Source organism: Monodon monoceros, unplaced genomic scaffold (assembly GCF_005190385.1).
Source record: "Monodon monoceros isolate NGI ecotype Baffin Bay Population unplaced genomic scaffold, NGI_Narwhal_1 Super_Scaffold_1, whole genome shotgun sequence".
Classification (NCBI taxonomy): Eukaryota; Metazoa; Chordata; class Mammalia; order Artiodactyla; family Monodontidae; genus Monodon; species Monodon monoceros.
In genome coordinates, this window is record NW_021703765.1 from 59,007,069 (window position 1) to 59,014,717 (window position 7,649).

Below are 7,649 nucleotides of genomic sequence, written 5' to 3' on the forward strand. Positions count from 1 at the left end.
TTTTTTATAACACTATAGCAGGGCGTGTTCTACTTTTCAATATGCTTTCATATCATTACTTCAAATAATCCTCAAAATAACCCCGTAAATCAAGAGCAAGAATCACTATGTCAAAAAAACAAATTGAAGCTCGGAGCAGTGGTTCAGAGTCTTCCAAACAACCAAGTCCGGTCCGTTTTTCAAATCTATAAGTACAGTGAATGTACTGAGATGTAATATAAGAAGTCGCATAGAAAACAATTAGCAAAATTCTTGGTATATGTAAGTAAGCAGTAAGTGGTAATTATTATTATTAATTAAAATATTGGAATATTTTCAAATATGCCCAGATAAACAATTTTAACATCACCAAAACCGGCACAACTGGACTCTATATGAACAGTGATATGATGCAACAGGAGGTAAGCATTACCTCCAAAGTATTCTCAGTAACCGGAAAAATAAAGGAAAAAAAATGAAATCCGGTTACGCCTAGAACTACAAGCTTAAGGAAATACAGGGACCAAAGGAACATGTTATGCTACAGCAGCAGGAGGCGGTCAGCCGAACCCAGAATGTGGGGAGTCTACAGACCAAATGACCCAATTTCTTTATTCAACAAGTAGCATCACGACAAAAGGGAGGAGGGCAGGAGGAGGATCTGTTGTTGCAAATCAGACGGGAAACAAGGCAGCCAAATGCAGTTCCTGGCCTGGGTTGGGTCATGATTGGGACAAACTAACTTCAAAAAAAACACCAAAAACACTTTTTAAAAGATTGGGAAACTGGGACGTGGAATGAATGTTAGGTGATACTAAAGAATTATTGGTAATTTGGCTATGATAATGCTCTTGGGGTTTTTTGTTTGGTTGGTGGGTTGGTTGGTTTTGGGTTTTTTGTTTCGTTTGGCTGCCCCACGCGGCACGTGGGATCTTAATTCCCCGACCAGGGATCAAACCCATGCCCCCTGCAGTGGAACCTTGGAGTCCTAACCACTGGACCACCAGGGAATTCCCCTGTATTTTTTTAAGATTAGAGAATCATACTAAAATACTTAAAGGTAAATTATATGATTTCTGGAATTTTCTTTAATACTCCAGAAAAAAATTTTACGGTAGGGAAATAGGAGAATAACCGCTATTGGCAAAATGTTGCTAATGCTGAAGCAAGGAGATGGGTGTATGGCACAGTGTTTGGCAGAATAATGGCCCCCAAAGATGTCCATTCCACGTCTGCCGACCTGTGAACAGGTTTCCTTACATGGCAAAAGAGACTTCGCAGTTGTGTTGAAGGTTAAAGGGCCATTTATCCATTAGGTGCTGTGAACTGAGTGAGTAGGTACCAGATCCAAAACCCATAGACGATGCTTAGGGCAAAACGATCTGACAAATTATTCCCACAAACCCCCCAAATGTCGGGGGAGTGAGGATGAACCAGAGATCGCTACAAGACCAGGTGACATCAGTGTAGATGCAGGTAGAAACAAGAACAGTAAAGAATCTAATGGACCTGATGACAGAGAACCCCAAATAGCATCAGGTTCCGCAGGAAGCATGGAGAGGAGAGCAGCTGAAAACAGGAAGGATTTTTCTTCGTCCAGCGGCAAGGGGCCCACGGATGGGCCTGAGGGGCTGGAGAAATTCTTCTTCTGGAACAAAACCCCACATGGAGGGGGACTCCCAGGGTGGGATGAGAATTTTCAGGACATGGACGAGAGACATGGAGGAAAGAAGTGCAGATAAAACTGGGAAAGAGGGAATTGCAGAAGGCAAGCTCTCACATGTTAGCCCGCCGATGACAGCAACAGAAGGTGTTGCGAAAGCTCTCTGAACGCTCCTCCTTTTGGATGTTCAGAAGTAAATTCAGGAATGAGCATTAGGGAAGAAGTGAGGTCAAAAGTTAGCAAAGTTATCATCAGAAAAAAGAGAACAACAAATAGAATAACATTCCTGAAGACGATGAAAGCATGCCACAGAAACATACCCACAAAACAGACCAAAACTGTCACCTACTATTTCAGAACAAACTAAAGACATTCAGAGAATGAGAGACAATGTAAATCAGAATCAGGAGAAATTAGAAATAAAAGAAAAAATTAAGAAATAAAGACTGAACTAAAGGAATGAAAGGAACTTAACAAACAGCACCTTAAGAGAAATGGAAAGTGAAAAGGGGAAAATCTTTATAAATTTTAAAAAAATGAAGAAAGACAAATGAGTGTAAGAGAGGCTGACAAATATTGAGGACAGCCAAGAGCAACCAACAGATAACAGGAGTCCCAGAAGATAAAAGCAACGTGAGAGAACAGTTCTAAAACCTGCAATTCAAGGAAACGTTCCTGAAATAAAAAATAGGCATACTTGAAACATATCGAAGGCAAACACTACGTACCTGAGGCTATGAATTCAGAATGTTCATCACCAAGACATATTCTAGTAAAATTATTGGGCTCTCAATAAAAATGAAAAAATATCTTTGGGCATCCGGGCAAAAACAGCAAGTGAGGGAATAGGATTTAGGTTATCATCAAACTCTGACAGTGTGCTTTATGCCACAAGAGACCAAAGTACATGTACTTAAGATTTTGTAAGGAAAGAAAATGTGAGCCATGAATTTCAAGTATTAAGGTCATAGACCACTGTTATCAACATGCAGGAATTCAGAGAATTCAGTTCCTGTGATTTCTCCCAGAAAACAATCTTCAGACCATCAGAATGACTAGGGAGAGACATTGCTGTAAAGACCAGAGGTGAACATCAAAGTCACAGTGTCATTTGAACTAAGACCAAGTTAGGGTTAAAAGAGAGAGTGGTATGTAATAGCTATACGCTCTGACAAGATAGATGTACAGCTTTTTTTTTTAATGGCGGAAGAATGGAGAACACAAATGCAGAGACGAATTCTTGTTTTCAGTAAGCATTATTGGTAGCAATATTATTTGTAGTGTCCTTCTAACACTCTTGCATGTATAAGAGGGGATAAAGATTAGTAACTATGGGATATTCTATCAGTGCCTGATGAAAAATGATTCTGATTCTTTCATGACTTTTGCTCAAGATATTATTGGTTCTTTAATGTTTTCGAGATTCAGGGAAACTTTTTCTCTCTTAAGCTATCTATAATCTATCCAACTTGGTATATTATACTTTTATAAAGAGAAACAAAACAATCCAGAAGTAGACCCAGAGCTTCTAGGATTGGTTCATTGCGTTTCCAGTTCATATTAGACACAGCAATTTTCTTAAATCCCTGCAGGTAGAACTAGCTGGAGCCATCGGTGTAGAAACACTGCCGTCACAAGCAGAGGAGAGCAAGGATTAAAGTACCCACAGTTGGAGCAGCTGGATGGAGCTTGGAAGAGCAACCAGTTGGAACCAAGCCGAGAAAGCAGTGGACCCCACATCTACAGGGAAGGCCAGGTCGCGAAGGCCAGTGTCCACACCGCCACACGGGGGTGCTCCCAGGGCAGTGGAGAGGTCAGGGGCTCAGCACCTCTGCAGGCTGGATGGTGGTAAGAGAAACAACTGATATTGGCAACGAGACCAGGGCCAAGTTTTGAACCCCAAAGACCAGGTCCCAGGCTGCACCCTTGCTGTCCCTCTAGGCTGCAGAGGCCCCACCAGATAGGCTAGTGACAGGGTGTTCCCAGCCTAGCACTCAAGAACCACAAGGGCCCTGAGTTCCTGGGCAGATGTCTTTCCTCAGAGCACATCACCGTCCTCTGCCACGACTGGAGGTGGGGAGTTTGCCAACAGAAGGATATTCGTAGAGCTGTTTCACTCATGCTCTTTCTTCTGGACACACATCAGATTCTCCAGAAATGGTTTTTGTTAATTAGAAAAGGAGAGGGAAAGACAGACAGATGGAGAGAGGAGGAGGAGGGGGAGGAGAAGGAAAAGAAAGGAGGAGAAGGAAGAATAAGAGTGGAAGGATTAAAGGAAGGGAAAAGGGAAAGAACTGAGAGACAGAAAACTGAAAAAAAAGAAAGAAATGGAGGAAGGAGGAAAGGGAGGGAGGGACATCATTCTGGTGGGAACACGTGCGCACACACACACCCACACCCACACCCACTGTGATCAGCCTAAAGAAATCCGCTATTTTCAAACTACACCTATTATCTTAGCCCTTCCTAGAGCATCCTTTAGGGTAAGAGCAGATAATGGCTGGGATAACTGCATGTTTTGGTTTAAATTATTTTTATCTCTAGGGTCAACTATACTTTGCTTTTTCCTGAAACATAATCTAAAAGACAGAGGGTCTCAAGGCAAATAATTGTCGGTCAGAAAAAAAAAAAATTGTCGGTCAGAAGTAGTAAAGGCGATCAGGTCGTGAACTAACTAGATTGCGGCCAATTACTTCATGACCGGATGGAAGGACTATTAATGTCCCCAGCAGATGGCGCGAGCTGCCCTCTGCCGAATGAGACTTCGCACCCTGGGCTCCATTTAGTGTCAAAATAGGTTTCCTCTTCACGTGATGGTCAAAACAGTAGCCCCTAACCAGGTAAGTTTGGGTTAGGAAATAAATCGTTCAGCAGAATTCCAGGGGAAGCTGAGTAGGGAAGACAAAATCTGGAGGCTTTTACATTTATTTCTCATGTTAAACTGTTTAAAAACATGCACTGACCTCACCGATAATACTGTTCCATTCACATCATGTGGGGCTCTGAAAAAGTTAAGAATTCTTCCAAGACAGAGTTTTAAATTAAGTCACAAAGGACAACAAAGTACTAAGAATTAGGACATCTGAAAGTATTGTTATCTGGTAGGATAATTGGTGAAGAGCTCATAAATGAGGAAAGCTTTCCTGTAACAAATGAAAGATAAACCAATTCTGAAGGAAACCTCAGGACAGGGAACGTTGACTAGGGATTACTGGGATAAATCAATGTTTCTGCTGCTTCACTGGTTACTTACATTCTGACCTCTGGGCTGTGCGTTTTCAACGAGCGAGCACACAGCAGAATGGAAAGCATTTACATCTCTGGACAAGAGGCAGGGAACATAACATGTTTTCTTTGGAATCATCCTCAAATCTGGGACAGAAAGTAGAGCTTTATTAATCAAGTTCTTAAACATCTGTCTTCACAAGTTTTCAGAGAAAGAGTTTGGAAGTTCAAGTCTATGACTAATTTCCAGTGAACAGTGGAGCCCCCAGCCCCTGCAGCCTCCCTTCCTGCCCATCCACCGATATTTTAACTCTCTGCAGCTGCTTTTGCTGTCAGCCCGCCACGAAAACTTTACTTTCCAAAGACATTTTAAATGTAAAAGTAATATGTTAACTGCAGGACGTTTGAAAACACTGAACGGTGTAGAGGAGAAATTACCCACAATTGAGTAGACATTGGCTTGTATCCAGTTGTGGCAGCAAGATTTCGAGTCACGTGCTGTGTTATGTCTGCTTCGACTGCTGTTAGCCTGTCTGATGGGGTCAGGGCGCCTGATTTGCTGGGATTGGAAGTCTGATGCATCAGGTGGATAAGAACACGGACGTGTGCAGGGGGAATCTGCCCTCAAGGATTATAAACGTGCCCTGTGGAAGTGTTTGAAAGAAGCAGATACTCCATTCATAATTACAGCTTGAATTATCTACCGTAACTTGGTCAAGTTTAGAAATGCTGTTGTTTGGGGGAATTTAATCTGTCAAATGTATATACAAGCTGAGCATTGATTACAGAACTGTCTTCGGACTTGCTGACATTATCAGGCCATTGACTAGATTAGCAAGACTCATAAACTGAACATAAAGCTTGAAGAACATTTGGTTTTGATTTTATAATTTTAGTTCATTAAGGACTGGTAAAAAAAAAACACCAGCTTCTTTTCTTTTCTGAGCATAACACCCCCTCCCCACCAAACACTCAATGGACAGGCCTCTGGCCACAGTTTCGAAAAGCAAAGGACATGCAGCTGCTCAAACCGCAGAAAAGGCCAAAGCTCTTTCTTCTTAAAGACCGTAGGATTTTTTTCTGATTAATACAATTTTTGGAATATTTATGTAACAGTAGTGTTTTCCAATGGGTGTTTTTCCACCCAAAAGGGCGTTTTGGGAGAGAGCGAGTGTTCCCTGTTCAGTTCCTGGAACAGCTCAGCGAGTTCTGCAGATTCTCACCGGCTTGTTTTTCTCTTCTCATCAGGCAAGGATGCAGCGTGCCCTCCCTGGACCCCTCTGATTCTTCCCATCCGGTTAAGGAAAGACTCATGACAGGGCCCCGGGGACAAGCCCTTTCCATGGTTCCCAGACTTCTGGATTCCAGACGCCAACGACAGCTCAAAAAAAAAAAAATTTTGTTTTGGTGACCTACATAGATTTGTCAACCATTTATGTGGCCAAGTGAGAGGGAAAAGCAAAACAAAACCTGCCATCTCCCATCAGAATCATTTTATTACAGAAAACTTTTTTCACCCAAATGCAGAAAGGACATTACCTCAGCTAAAGACAATGTTTTGCATGGAATATACTTAGCTGGGTGGACATCTCCCGGGCTTGGCCGTATTACTGTCATGTGGGTGTGACCATCTCTGTGGGCAAACTAGTGCCCAGCTTGGAATTTCGGCCCCAAGATCCAGCTGCACGTGGCCAGCCCTGCCCCCGTCACACCCGCTTGGGGCTGGGCAACCTGTGCTCACATGGCCCAGCTCATCGCCCACTGCCTGTCACCCACGCCCAGCTCTGCTCCCGCTGTGGCCTCCCCCGGGCCAGCCTGGCTGCCTGGTCTCCTTGCTTGAGTCGGCAGAAGCATCAGCCTCATTCTCCTTAAAGCATCTGTGGCCCTTGATTAATGTGCCTTTCAAATGATTACTAAGTTAGCATTATTTTAGCCTCCACAGTTGTCACTGGGCCAGTCCTGAGCCCAGAGATATCACTTGAGCCCTTCCATTCTCCAGGGAGCAGAAAAAAGAAGGTCCTGCCTTTCCTGGGAGGAAACTTAGTAGGACTGTGCTGTTTCTACCATCTTTCCCAAAGAAAATGTGAAATAAAGACTTCCACCCTATATAGAAGCACCTCCTAGTCTCAGACCACAAGCGTTTTCCATGTGTTAATCATCTCATGCAGCGGTGGAGGCTTTTAGACACCCAGATATTCAAGCTTTCTGAAGAGCTACCCAATGCATTCGATGACTAAATGGAAGTTATATTAGTTTTCTACAGACTGGGAAAGATTTTTTTTTTTTAATTTGAGTCCAATATCCTTTACCTTCCTTTAAAGGCTTTCAATTTGTATGTGACTGTTTCATAGGACCTCTGATGATTAGAATATTGATAACCATAATTGGGCAAATACTTAAGACATATTCATTCATTCAGCAAATGTTCTTAAAGCACCTACTACGTGCCAACCACAGCACTGGCTTTGGAGATACAATAATGAAAACCCATTCTTTTCCTCAAGGGCTTAGGAATATTAGTCCGGGGAACAGACATGTCAACATAAAGAGAAGTGCTCAGGGCTTTCCTGGTTCCCTGGGCAGGTCCAGAGCAGCGTAAGGGAGCGGGCATCACCAGTTCCACCTGAGTGATGGGGAGCAGCTTCCCAGGGGCAGCAGACACTGGGGTGGGGGGGTTGCGGATGGTGAGGGCCGTGGGGGCCACCCGAGGAGTCTGGGCATCCTCAGGGAAGGAGGGCAGGGAGGCTGTGCTGCTTACTGGTCTCCCAGCTCAAAGCCATCT